The following is a 15,736-nucleotide window of genomic DNA, read 5'->3' on the forward strand; positions in this document are numbered from 1 at the left end:
CTCAAATCCTCATTTAGAGATTTAACAATACTCGCTGCTTGTTTATATACCAGTGTTTCAGCGGAGACTGTTAAGTTGAACTTCCGCCTATAACCTTAAGCTACATCCATTCACACTTGAACAATGGACTAAGCCTTCAATTGCAAGTTTTGCGTGAACAGGGTTTCACTGAAAGTCATAACCAGTACATGGCTGCCAGTAGCCTACCCCGCGGGTGAAGCATATGCGTCATACTTCGTGGTCTCTTCATTAGTTTACTAGAGATCACCCAAATCTCATAGATTGCGACGTTTAACAATCGGACTCATATAGGTGTGTTATTTCAAGAATGCTCTGTAGGACAGACATCTTTGCTATAATAGCCAACATAAACACATTAAGGCTTGTTGCCAACCTGCCTTACAGCAATTGAGAGTAGTGCATCTTCACATAGAGAGGGTTACATAATACTCTCCTCAATTAAACCACTAGTTTGTTCTTCCCAGGTCCTAATTCACGGGATCTCCGATCACAAAGGTTGGGTTACCACTATGGTATAACATCAACGGGTCTCAAACCCATCTCCCTTGATGCACTTTCTATCACATGACGTGATAATCCCTTTGTAAAGGGATCTGCCAGGTTTTTATTTGTTTGAATATATGTAACAGTTATTACTCTGGAGTTTCGCAATTTCCTGACAGACTTCAAACGTCTCTTGACGTGTCTTGATGACTTCGCGTTATCCTTAGAATTGTTCACTTTGACAATTACAGTTTGATTGTCACAATTCAAAAGGATTGCCGGAACAGGTTTTTCAACCACGAGCAAGTCCATCAAGAGCTCACGCAACCATTATGATTCAACAGTGGTTGTGTCTAAAGCGATAAGTTACGCTTCCATAGTTGACCTCGTCAATATGGTTTGCTTGCAAGATCTCCATGACAACTGCGCCACCACCAAAGGTAAATACATACCCACTAGTGGCGTAGAGATCAGCTACATCGGAGATCCAATTTGAATCACTATATCCTTCAAGCACAGATGGTGCCCCGAATAGTGAATCCCATAACTCATTGTACCACATAGGTAGCGCATGACCCTATCAAGTGCATGCCAATGATCGGTACCGGGTTTGACATGAACCTACTCAACTTGCTAACAGCAAAAGAGATGTCGGGTCTAGTCGCGCTCGCTAAGTACATGAGTGAGCCAACGATCTAAGAATATTTCAATTGATCTATGGCGATTCTCCGGTTTTTGCGTAATGTCACACTAGGATCATAAGGTGTTGGAGAAGGCTTGCTATCAATATAGCCGAACCGGCTCAAGATCTTCTCAACATAATGGGATTGCGTTAGAGTAATCCTACTCTCGTTCTTAATCAGCTTGATGTTCAGAATCACATCAGCTTCTCCCAGATCTTTCATATAAAAGCTCTTTGACAAGAAAGACTTGACCTCGTGTATTACTTTCATGTTTGTACCAAAGATCAGAATATCATCCACATACAAACATAATATAACACCTTCGCCCCCACCATGGCGATAGTAAACGCACTTGTCGGCCTCATTGACAACAAAGCCTACGAAGTTAAAGTTCGTCAAACTTCTCATGCCATTGCTTAGGTGCTTGTTTTAGGCCATATAAATATTTTAGCAACTTGCACACCTTTCTTTCTTCACCTTTTACTACAAACCCATCAGGCTGATCCATATAGATTTCCTCTTCCAACTCTCCATTAAGAAAAGCTGTCTTTACGTCCATTTGATGGACGATAAGACCATAGGAGGCAGCCATGGATAGTAGTACTCGAATGGTGGTAAGTCTAGCGACAGGTGAATAGGTGTCGAAGTAATCTTCGCCTTCTCTCTGTGTGTAGCCTTTCGCTACAAGCCGCGCCTTGTACTTCTCAATAGTACCATCATGTCTTAACTTCTTATTGAACACCCATTTGCAGCCCACAGGCTTGCATCCATGGGGTCGTTTTGAGAGCTCCCAAGTTCCATTAGAAAGAATCGAGTCCATCTCATTATGGACAGCTTCTTTCATGTCATCTGCATCTAGAGATGCATATGCCTCTGCAATGGACGTGGGAGTATCATCCACAAGGTACACAATGAAATCATCACCAAAGGATTTTTCAATCCTCCGTCTCTTGCTCCGTTTAGGAGCTTCATTGTCATCTTTCTCAATAACAATCTCATGTGATTGTTCAAAATACTCATTAGATGTACTAGATTCAGGAACAATCTCAGTAGAAATTCTAGCAATGCTATGCATATCTTTCATAGGAAACATATTCTCAAAGAATGTTGCATCACGAGATTCCATAATAGTATCAACATGCATATCAAGTACTTCAGATTGAACTACTGAAAATCTATATCCTACACTCCGCGGAGCATAACCTAGAAAGATACAATCCACTGTAACCTAGAAAGATACAATCCACTGTCTTTGGTCCGAGTTTGCGCTTCTTAGTAATTGGAATATTGACTTTCGCCAAACATCCCCATGTGCGCAAATACGAAAGTGATGGTTTTCTCCCAGACCACTCCTCGTAAGGGGTTTTATCTTTATTCTTGTTAGGAACTCTATTCAGGACATGACATGAAGTCAACAAAGCCTCCCCCACCATGCCTTTGATAAACCAGCAGTGGCTAACATGGAATTCACCAAGTCAGTCAGCGTGCGGTTTTTCCTCTCGGCAACCCCGTTTGATTGGGGCGAATAGGGAGGCGTCCTCTCATGAATAATACCATGTTCCTCACAGAATTCATCAAAGATTTTAGGAAAATATTCACCACCACGATCCGACCTAAGACGCTTGATCTTTCTCTCTAGTTGATTTTCAACTTCGGCCTTATAAATTTTAAAGTAGTCTAAGGCTTCATCTTTAGTTCGCAACAAATAAACATAGCAAAATCTAGTCGCATCATCAATCAATGTCATGAAATATCTCTTTCCACCTTTTGTCAACACACCATTCATCTCGCATAGATCAGAATGTATGAGTTCTAGAGGTGCCAAGTTTCTCTCCTCGGCCGCCTTGTGAGGCTTCCGAGGTTGCTTTGATTGCACACAACTATGGCACTTAGAACCTTTGGCAATGGTGAAATTCAGAATTAAACTTAAACTGGATAGCCGAGACATTAAACCAAAATTAATGTGACATAAACGAGAATGCCAAACACTGGTATCATCACTAACATTGCCACAAATATGGTTCACAGACTTATTACTGAAATCAGAAAGCGAAAAGCGGAACAAGCCTCCGCACTCATAGCCTTTACCAATAAATTGTCCAAACTTGGAAACAACTACTTTATTCGACTCTAAAACAACCTTAAACCCATCTCTACATATAAGGGAGCCGCTAACGAGATTCTTGTTCATAGTAGGGACATGCTGCACGTTCCTCAGCTGCACGATCTTACCCGAAGTGAACTTCAGATCTACCGTGCCAACACCACGAACAGAAGCATGTGACCCATTCCCCATCAAGACGGGAGAATCCCGGCGACTCGGTAAGAAGTGAACATGGATATGTCGGCACACACATGAACATTAGCACCTGTATCAATCCACCAACATGGAGATTGAAATACCGAAAGAACGAGTAAAGAGATTACCGTACCCATCGGCATTGCTAGCGGTCACCGTGTTGACTTGCCTCGCCTTTTTCTTGCGGTCTGCCCTCTCCGGACAGTCCTTAGAAAAGTGGCCAGTCTCTCCACAGGTAAAGCAGCTCAGATCTTGTTTGTTTATCATCTTCTTCTTCTTGAAGGTTGTAGTCTTCATAGGCTTATTGAAGGAGAGCTTGTTATTCCCTTTGTTCTTGCTGTAGGGTTTCTTCTGCACCATGTTGGCGCTAGACTGACTGACAAGGGATTAACTTGTCAATGCCTACGTATTGTAGACTAGGGTTTTGCTAGAAGTAGAGGACAAGTAGATCTCGAAGGTTTCAGCCGAAAAGTACTCGACGATTGTAAAACTAGGGTTGTGTTGACGATGAGATTCGATCCCCTCTTTGTCCCTCGACTCCCCCTTATATAGGAGGTGGAGCCGAGGGATTCGTAATACACAAGTTTACAGAGTCCGGGAGGGTTTCTAACCTGTCCCGTATAATTACAAGTCTCTACATTTCCTAATACAACTTTAACTTTCCTTAATACTAACTGGGCTTCCAAACTTCATATTCTTCGACTTGTGGGCCTTCAGTAAACCACGGGTACCATCTTCGGCAGGCCCATCGGGGATGCCTGATGTCTACGGGTGCTTCTATTCTTGTAGACAGTGTTGGGCCTCCAAGAGCAGAGGTTTGTAGAACAGCAACAAGTTTCTCTTAAGTGAATCACCCATGGTTTATCGAACTCGGGGAGGTAGAGGTCAAAGATAGTCCTCTCAAGCAACCCTGCAATTAAGATACAAGAAGTCTCTTGTGTCCCCAACACACCTAATACACTTGTCAGATGTATAGGCGCACTAGTTCGGCGAAGAGATAGTAAAACACAGGTGGTATAGATGGTAGTAAACAGTAATTGCGATATGAAGTAAATATTGCAGCAAGCGAACATGTAGCAGAACTTGTTGGAAACGGTGTTTCAATGCTTAGAAACAAGGCCTAGGGATCATACTTTCACTAGTGGACACTCTCAACAATGCAATCATAATTGAATATAAATATAAGCACTTCACTATGCTATTCTGAATTACTCTGCAGCTGGATAACGAACACTAATTCACCATGTAGGGATGCAAGCAAACCTTAAAGATGTATTCCCAAGTACTAATAAACACCCCACACTGTCACTTTGAGCATTCATAGGAGGTACTAACACACAACAATTTCATAGAGACATCCAACTCAAATCATAACCCAGTGAACAAGTATTCTGCGAAATATAGCCTAAGAGACCCACACGGTGCACACACTGTCACCTTTACACACGTGGGACAAGGAGTCTCCGGAGATCACATAAGTAAAATCCACTTGAATAACATAACTACATCTAGATTACAAAGCTCATCATATGGATCTCAATCATGCAAGGCAATTCATGAAATCATTGTATTGAAGTACGAGAGAGAGATTAACCACATAGCTACCGGTACAGCCCTCAGCCTCGAGGGAGAACTACTCCCTCCTCATCATGGGAGACATCAGCGTTGATGGAGATGGTGGTGGTGTCGATGGAGATGCCTTCCGGGGGCAATTCCCCGTCCCGGCGGCGTGCCGGAACAGAGAATTATGTCCCCCGAATCTTGGCTTCGCGATGGCGGCGGCTCTGGAACTTTTCTTGTATCGTGGCTTATCTTTTTAGGGTTTTCGCGACGGAGACTTTATATAGGCGGAAGGGCAGCCTCGGAGGGGGCCTGGTGCAGCCACACCTGTGGTGACCCGGCATACCACTGCATGGTGTAGTATGCAAGTCTGACATAACACCAATGAAACACCGTTCCACTAGTATTACATCGCTCAGAGTGGTACAACAGAAACATATGCGGGTCCAAGGCATGTCTATAGAATTACATACAGACTCTGTTACAAAAGATCAGCATAGCCTCCTACTTTACAATGAGGTAATCTTCAAATAAGCTCCAGAAGAACGACTCGTAGTCTAATCCTATCACGAACTCTATTTGTAGAGTATTAAACTAGCTATAGAGGCTAAGAATAGATTCTAGCTAAATAGGAGCTAGGTTTAGGAAGCTAGTTCCTTTCTATTGCTAATCTAGGTTTTCTCCTTGTTGAATGTGATATCTGGCTCTCCTGACATGGTCCTGTCCCTTGAAGTAGTTGTTGACTCCTCGGCCTTCGAGTTGCACTGTAGATCCTCCTTCGGTGCCTCCATATCTAAGCAGTGGATTTAAGAGTGGGATGAGTACGAGCGTACTCAACAAGTTCATTATAGGAAAGAGGTGTTTAATGCACTAGCTACAGCCATAGACCAGAAAGTCATAGGCAATGCAAGTTTTTGTAAACATTTCTTCAAAAGGTTGCTTTTATTCGAAGAGCTATGTCCGTCGGCCTTCACCGGTTAACTAGAACTTCATGGAGTTCCTTTCCGGCCGCGTTCGCGATTCCATATCCCGGAACAGGGAGTAGTGGTCACAGTTTGTTACACTCTGCAGAGGTGTGTTGCTTTACCCATAAGAGATCTTAACCTTGGTGCCAACCGAGCTATAGTTCTCGTCCACACTTCCTTTGGTGTGAGGCCCGGTATAAGGTCCTAGCCGTTCATATTCCTCCGCTACCTCGCACACCCACCCTTTGTTGCATACCCCGACCCTGGGTCCTCGTCGGTCCTCTTACACCAATTAAGGATGGACCCCGACCACGACAACAGTTTGGGACTCGTTAACCAAACTCCTTCGCCGGTAGCCGCAACCCATCATAGACCACTTACCGTGGGGAATTAGAATGGGATCCCCACCCCACCGCTTGCCCAACCTGGGTCAAGTGTCTACGGTAAGCGCATCCGTTGATGTACGAGAGGTGGAAATACAATTGGCTACTCCGTCCCACTCCAGATCTTATGGTTAACACGGGTATTACGGCACAAGAATCACTGGACGACATTTGTTGTTTAATCCTAGATGGATATAAACCCTTGCAATGGAACCTCCACCATATTAACACAATCCATGGTTCCATTGCCCACCACATAGTCATATTCATAGTTATGAAAATAGTGGTTTTGCTTTTTATGCAATAGTGATAAACATAGTACTTTGCAAGTAATTTGGTAAAAATACTCAAATGACATGAGCAAGTGATGAACTTGCCTTTCTTGACTGCAAGATTATGCAGACAAGGTCTTCGATACGCAATAACTCCAAATTCTGAAATAGCATCATTGTCCGGTAAGGACGATGTTTAAAAGAGTGGCAAGGATGCAATAATGCATAAGTATGAGATGCAATCGCTCTAAGCGTGACCTAACCCCGATGATTTAGAATCAGTGGAATTGTAATGATTGGTTCAGGGTGTGTTGCACTTTTAGAGTGATTCACAAACAAGGTTCTTATTTAGGGTTGTTTGTTTTAGAATAATAAGCAGGTGGTAAATGCATAGTAACAATCATACACACCCAGGAATAGTAGTTGTATAATAAGTATACACAGTTGTCAATTTTAAGTCCTATAATACATGGTTGATGATTACTTATTATTTATTTTAAAAGAATAACTTTTAAAGAACATATTCTTTAATAAAGAACAAGTATGATAATTAGGTTGGGGGTTCTATGGTTGACTATGGTTTCATGTAGTTGCTGGAGTAAATATTAGATGGATCACAACCCTGTTGGATTCATCAACACCCAGGGCTTGTAAGGTTGAGTTAAGCCTAGGCATCTTGATCAATTTACTATAAATAGTTGCTATCAAGGTTGGTATACATTGCTGGTGATAGCTGGCTATTGTTTATAGGTCTTATTAGGCAGGGTTGGTGATGATTCTTTGTTTTCTTCAAAAGAATAACTTTTGAAGAACATACTTATTAAGTAATAGGAAGTATTACAATTAAGGTTGAGGTTGCCTAGGGTTTGCTATTGGATCCACTAAGTAAGAAATGATTGGCTCCTAAATAGGATGGTTCATAGTTATGAAGTACTTGTAGGGTTTAGTGGACTATGGTTATGTAGTGATAAATATTGGGCATAGATGCTATTGGAGTTCATCACAATGGTGTGATGCTAATTAAAGCTGAGTAAGGATAGGATTCTTGGTAATAAGGACTAGGGTTGATCCTATTTGATCATCTAGATAGGATAGGTGTGCATACATGGAATACTAAATTATGGATAATAGGACTCCTACATTTTATGTGAACATGGAAAGTATTTAATTGCTAATTATGGTTCTATGTATCAAAAGGAAAATATCATGTTCACATACTCCAAACCTAGGGTTTAGGTTAGAAACAAATTAGGGTTCATATGAATTAATGGAGCTAGGGTTCCTAATGGTATTAGGGTTCTAGGGTTTCACATGCAATGATAATGTTGTAATACCATTCATTAAGGAATTAGGGTTTGCTATCTACCATATTGTTCTAAGATTAATAACTTCATTTTTAAAATTGAAGTTATTATAACTTTGAAATAAAAATAACATTGAATTTGGCATTTTTATTATTTTTAAACAATTAATAATTAGGGTAATTATTAATTAGGGTTTAAATTCCAATATTAAGGGTTAAATAAATTTACAAATAAATAAAATTAGTGTTAATGTTTTCTTTATTTACTTTATTGGTTTTTATTTAATTTTGGATATTTTTCTAATTATTGAAGTTTAATTGAATTTAGAATTAATAAATAAGGCTTAAACAACAAGTATTAAATAATTGAATTTTTATTAAAAATAAAAATTTCATATTATATTTTTATTGGATAGATATTATTTTTAGGATCATTTTTATATCTCATTTGTATTTTTCTGAGTTAATATGAATTTTCTAGATTTATTTAAAGTTGCGGGTATTATTGAATTTGAAATAAAACGAAAAGGCTAAACGCACCCGGGCTAACCTAGACGCGAGACCGACCGGTGGGCCGGTGGTCCACGTGGACTGCCACGTGAGCGTGGGCTGGTCAAAATTGAAACCATGTCCACGAGCTCACGGTGGCCGGCGGAAGTCGGCGATCGCCGTCGATCCGGACTCGCGCGGATGATCTACTAGGCTCATTACGCTCGGCATGCTACTGTGAACGTTGGGGTGGCGGCGCCGCTAGGAAGTGGTCACCGGAACTTGCTCGCCGGCGAGATGCTGCGGCGGCGGACACGGGCACATGCTGCAAAGAGGCTACGGATGATGATTCGATGCAATACGAAGCTCAGGGGATGCGCAGGCTCACCGTGATGGTGTTGGACTTGACGGTGAGGTCGGAGGTGGTCTGACGGCGAAGCAATTGTCACGGTGGCCGGACCATCTGTGAGCCAAAGTGAGCTCGAATCGGATGCTTTCGAGCGCGGCGGCTCGATTCCTCCCGCAGGGATTACAAGTCGATGATGGCGGTGAAGATGGTAGCCACGGCGGGGCTTGGGGCTTCCCCAATCGGCGGCGAGAGGTGGCGGTCCGGGTGAGCTAGGGTTTCGGCATAGGGTGCGATTGAGCAGAGGAGGAAGAAAATCGAGGCCAGAGCTCGTTCCGGGGTTTTTATAGGCGTCGGAGAGGGCCTCGTCACGTCGTCGAGGAAGGAGGACTCGCCAGTGAGAGGGAGAAGACGAGCACGTCGTCGTGCTGGCCTCCAGCACACGGAGAGGATGAGGATGACCCTCTCCCGATCTTTTGACGAAGGGATATGGGTGCGTGGTTCTTGGGCTGGCTTGTGGGCTGCGGTTTGGGCCGTCTTCTCTGGGCTCCCGGTTAGTGCTGCTGCGGCAGTGTGAGCACAGTAAGTCCTTTTCCATTTTCTCTTTTATTTTCTGTTTTATAATTCTATTTTGAATTCAGATTAGAATTCATATTTTAACTCTCTTCTATTTTGCAGGTATTTCAATATTTTAATTCAATGAGGATGTAGTTATTACACCACTTTCTTATTTGTAGAGAGTATTTTATATTTGATTAAATTTAATACATGTAGGATTACTAAAATTAGCTAATGGGCATAAGCTTATATTCTTATATAAACTTCCTTTTTCTTATGGATCAAATCCTTTGTAATGATTAGAGTTAATACTTTGAACTCAAAGTATCTCATAGATTGTTATTAGTGCTTGGTTTCTATTTGAGGCATTTGTCACTGGCACATGGTTTTTATGTGGGCACTTGCTTGTTAAGGTTTTGTAGGTTTTATTATAACTATATTTCGAATGTAGCACTAGGATTATATTTTAATAACACCTTGAAATACCTAAAGTAGATACTACTCTCATTATGGGTTGGTCTTAATTATAAAGATAAGTGGTTGATCACCACACATGGATTTAATTGTGAGTTTAAGCACTATATGTTTCTTAGGTTTAATTAGTGAAGCATGGAATTTAGCTAATGGGCAATTCTAGGGTTCTAATGATATTCACCTAATGGTACTTGGTTTGAATCTCAATTATGGTCTGGTTTATTAATTGTAATCACCCAAGTGATTCGAGAACTAGGTTTGAGACATAATTCTGGTTTGTAGAATTGAGATAACACCATATTGGGTTTACTAGGTTTTAATCTCCTTTAACTAGAATAAGATGGTTACTTACTTTAATTATTATTGTTCTCATTTAGTGGTTAAGGATCTGAGAATTGATTCTATCTTATTCCTATAGACTTCTTTTATATCCTTAATCTATTATTAAAGTAACTAAAGTAGTTATGGTTCTTTTTATAGTTAACTTTGGTCATATTGATGGATGGTTTCTCACCATATTAAGTATGGAATTTTACTCTAAGGTTTTCTTAGGTCATTTAATTTATGAAATATAGATGTGGTAGGATTCTACTTATGATCCTAAGTGATTCACAAATTGGGATTAAGATATAAGCCTAGGTTGCTTACTAGTGATCTCCTTATGATTTCATGTTGTGAATAATATCTATTAATCTTATTAAGGTTTAACTTGTTCTCATATACCTCAAGAGCATGATCATGGATTAGGCATGATCAATTTGTTCTTATCTCTCTACCTCAAGTTCTTAGGGTTTATGATCATTACTCAATTTATAATGATCATAGTTTGGCTTCCTAAGTTATCTCTCAAGAATTAGGTTTCTCACTCCCAAGATTAAGTATTGTCTTGATCAACTAAGTATAGCACTTCTAATTTATCTTCTTGAATGGGACTACTATGGTTGCCTCATTAGTTTATATCCCAGGAGAATGCCTGAGATATTACTTAGGGTTCTTTCCAGGGAATGATGATATAATCTTCTGGTATATGGATAGCTCTCTCCCTCACAATCAAGTGTTGGCTTAACTTTCTTGAGTGTAACACCTTAGCTTGAGCTCTCTCATATAGGAATAATTATTCTAGGGTTTATGGTGTACTCCTAATATTTCCTTAGGTATCTAGGCTAAGACTCCACTTGGTTTTCTTGGTTGGATTAGTCTCATTCTTACTTTATCAGTTCATGGATATAATCTTGTTCCACTTGATATTAGGTTATCTCACCACTCCAAGAGGAAATGGTTTACAACCTAATAATTTAGTTCAATGGTTGTCCTTGATTCTTAGATAAGTAAAGCTAGGATTTGGATGAATGGTCTCTCATTTGGGATGGACTTGAATAATATCCTAGGGTTCCTCTTGAAGATGATGTTGTGATCATATGGATATTTATATTCAAGATTTGCCTCAAGGTTTGTCATTGCTTCCCTAAATAAAACAAGACTCTCACCTCTTTAGGTTAGATGTAAAACTATTTGGAATAGAGAAGAATATATACTTCTAAAGTTAATCTCCTTGTCATGTTTCCAAGAATTAAATATAATGAATACCATGAGGCTCATGGTAGGATCATGGATTAGTTTAAGTCATGGAGAAGATGAGTGAAGAATAGTTTCTCCTACTGGACCTCCAATTAAATGGATGTTCATATCTTATGGCAAGGTATATCATGTTGTGATATTTAATAAGATCAAGTAGTTGATCCTTGATTAATGTGTTATTGTGTTGATTTTAGTTCCATTTGATCTAACTCCTTAGATCAATCCATTACTACCCAAAACAAGGTTTTAGCGAAGTCACATTGAGGTTTATAGCGCTTGACTTGATGAGCTACTACAATTCCACCAAGGTGAAGTGAAACTTCAGTTACTGTGACTGTTTTACTTTAAAGCGCGAAAATTCCCCGGATTTTATATGCATGAATGCAATGCACACATCTGTTTCCTCTATTTTTGTAACCCCAATACCTGGGATATTACAGTCTCTACCCCTTAAACTAAACTTCGTCCTCGAAGTTTGATCTCTCTCACTTTTCCGGAGTGTGGATCTGACTTGTGCAGACTACGACTTTTCTCGAGCTCCGAATTGATCTTGTTGGATATATTTGAATATATCCCTTGTCCAGATTCTTCCTGGAATCCATTAGTGTCTGTCTCTGAATCATGGTTCTTACTTTGATTCTTTGATTTCTTCCAACTCTATAAGCTTGTTTCCTTTTTCATTGAAGATTCAATGATTGGGATTTCTTCTGGTGTTGTTGGTCTTATCTGAAGACTAATTTTATAACATACTCCTAATTGGTAAATACGTCTTTGTTTTCCCTTACTACCAAAAGTACAATAATGGTACTTAGTAAGGTACTTACCATGGAAATGATTTTGACGGTTTCTTTTACTAAGAAGGTTAGACTCATTTAGCCTATCCAATCATGGTTTATAGTTGATACCTATAACTATTTTGGGGTTATTTAGGTTCCATGAAAGGAATCATTCTATGAGTCTGTGGTTCTGGTACGGTCAATTTCCTTCGGTCTTTGGCCTTCTTGTGCTGTATTTGGTCTATGGTATTTTCTTCGTCCAACTTCTTTCGGCTTAACTTACTTGAGCTTTCGTACTTCTGAGTAGATACTACTCACTTTCTCAAGTGATAGTCCACTTCTTTCTTCCTTGAGGTATAAACCTCGGCTTCTGGTCTGACATACTTCTGAAAGTAGTGTTCAACAATCTTATGAAAATAAGATCGAACTTCCTCTCAGTTCAGACCTTCTGCTTCTATATAGCTTAAAGTATTGAGTTACTGTACATCCAACTCAATCTTTACTCTACCCCTTAGAGTTTTCTTATGTCTTCAACTCCTTTTCTTCCAACCATTGGATTGATGGTTGGAATATTGATCTAAGCATAGCTTATGGTTTGTACTCTTCTAGGTCTTGTGAAGAATATCTGTGGTGCATCCACTCAAGTGTGGACATCCAATGTGAATCCTTCGACTAAATGTTTATAGGTCATTGCTATTTGGTTGACAAAATTTTATTTGTTCACAACTTCTTGGTATGAAGTATCCAATTATGGACTAGTTGATATCAATTGTGGCTATTTGATATCTAAAAATGGATTCTATTATAGGTTCTGATTAACTAGACGAGACATCTTCTACTTTATCTCGCAGTGTTGATCCTATACCACAACTGTGGTCTTCTAATACCAATTGTGGTCTTCTTATATCTGCTATGGTTTCATAAGTCATCTTCCTTTTTCGAGGGTTTATTGTTGCAAGAAAACCACTAGCTGACACTATGAATATAGTATCCTAAGTGATTTCCCATGCATTCCCTCTTCCATAATGACTATGGTTCTACTTATACTACTCCATAGTCATCATATTTTTCAATTTCATGCTTCTTATGTACTAAAGTACTCCTCTGTTAAGGTAAAACATGAGTTTTGATTGGTACTTCCTTCTGAATATTGTGGTTGCTTCCCACAACTTTGTTTCCTTTATCTGATGAACCTTCATCTTGTCTTCAGAATCTTCAGAATTCGTCACTTCCTCACACGAATACCATTCCCCTCTAGATCTTTAACATCAAGTAAAACTTGATATAGCAACATGCATTTGCATATCAAAGTCAAACTTCATGTATGGATCTAGTCAATCAATGAAAATCCAATAAAATCCAAGAAGATTCAGCTTTGTGCTTATAATACTCATCATCGTAAGCCTGAATATACTAGTTGAGTAAGACATCTCTAAACATCAGGCTGAGATGTGTAGTATATAACACCACATAAGATAGGTTTATATCGTGATACTTAGCACTTATATATGGAAGTCTACTATTTATCTCAACCTTTATCTTAATTGCACATTTGCAATGAGATAAACTTGAAACAGCGTGGTCTAGGATAGTTAAAGTTAACCTAATTTTCTCTGGAAGTACTACTTAACTTCTATTTTGTTGAGGACTATCTCACATGATATGTCTAGGTTCTAACATTGTTACTCTAAACACATAACTATTGAAATATAGCTCCTATACTTCCAAGTGTGTCTGCCCTAAAACTAGGGTTTTGAGGTACTTGACACAGTTCCCATGTTTTTGGAACACAACTCTTGCACTATTGGTGAACACCTGACTTCTTATTGTACTCCTCCTAAGTATTTATGATGTTCTAGTCCATCACATAACGATTCTCAGGTGAATCATATATGATTAACATCTCTACCATGCAAGTAGACATATATTATTCCTATCACTCTTCCTTACCTCCCATGATTGACTCATCATGGTTTATGCTACCTCATATAACTTATATTCATTCCTTACTATCAATTGTTTTACAAGTTTGGATAATTTACTTACCCATTACTTGTATTAGTTTACACCTTCTAATAGGATATTTTTCTTATATACTTACCTTTATCACTTGATATCGTTCCTATTATAGGTCTGAATAACTCTTACTTGAACACAACATGTGTTGGTACACATCTTCCAATAGGATATCTTCCTTATGGTTGTATCCTCTCTTTGGACTACCAGGTATTGTATACCAACCGTGGTCTACTCATCTATTGTTTTAAGACTTCAACGGTGTGCTACATGTTTGGGATTAGCTAACTAATTTCACTTAGAAAAGATAGGTAAGAAGGGTTGACTCAAGTGTGTCAGGACTATTCTCAAGTGAATATCCATCTCAAGTCATAAGAATATTTGGTTTAACTAGGACAACTTCCTATAGACACTACCAAACCTATAGGTCTCCTTTAAAGGGTTTTAATCCTAGGGTCAAAGCATTTGCTCTGATACCAACTGTGGTGACCCGGCATACCACTGCATGGTGTAGTATGCAAGTCTGACATAACACCAATGAAACATCGTTCCACTAGTATTACATCGCTCGCAGTGGTACAACGAAACATATGCGGGTCCAAGGCATGTCTATAGAATTACATACGATACTCGTTACAAAAGATCAGCATAGCCTCCTACTTTACAATGAGGTAATCTTCAAATAAGCTCCAGAAGAACGACTCGTAGTCTAATCCTATCACGAACTCTATTTGTAGAGTATTAAACTAGCTATAGAGGCTAAGAATAGATTCTAGCTAAATAGGAGCTAGGTTTAGGAAGCTAGTTCCTTTCTATTGCTAATCTAGGTTTTCTCCTTGTTGAATGTGATATCTGGCTCTCCTGACATGGTCCTGTCCCTTGAAGTAGTTGTTGACTCCTCGGCCTTCGAGTTGCACTGTAGATCCTCCTTCGGTGCCTCCATATCTAAGCAGGGGATTTAAGAGTGGGATGAGTACGAGCGTACTCAACAAGTTCATTATAGGAAAGAGGTGTTTAATGCACTAGCTACAGCCATAGACCAGAAATTCATAGGCAATGCAAGTTTTTGTAAACATTTCTTCAAAAGGTTGCTTTTATTCTGAAGAGCTATGTCCGTCAGCCTTCACCGGTTAACTAGAACTTCATGGAGTTCCTTTCCGGCCGCGTTCGCAGTTCCATATCCCGGAACAGGGAGTGACTAGTCACAGTTTGTTACACTCTGCAGAGGTGTGTTGCTTTACCCATAAGAGATCTTAACCTTGGTGCCAACCGAGCTATAGTTCTCGTCCACACTTCCTTTGGTGTGAGGCCCGGTATAAGGTCCTAGCCGTTCATATTCCTCCGCTACCTCGCACACCCACCCTTTGTTGCATACCCCGACCCTGGGTCCTCGTCGGTCCTCTTACACCAATTAAGGATGGACCCCGACCACGACAACAGTTTGGGACTCGTTAACCAAACTCCTTCGCCGGTAGCTGCAACCCATCATAGACCACTTACCGTGGGGAATTAGAATGGGATCCCCACCCC

This window comes from Lolium rigidum, chromosome 4 (assembly GCF_022539505.1).
Source record: "Lolium rigidum isolate FL_2022 chromosome 4, APGP_CSIRO_Lrig_0.1, whole genome shotgun sequence".
NCBI lineage: Eukaryota > Viridiplantae > Streptophyta > Magnoliopsida > Poales > Poaceae > Lolium > Lolium rigidum.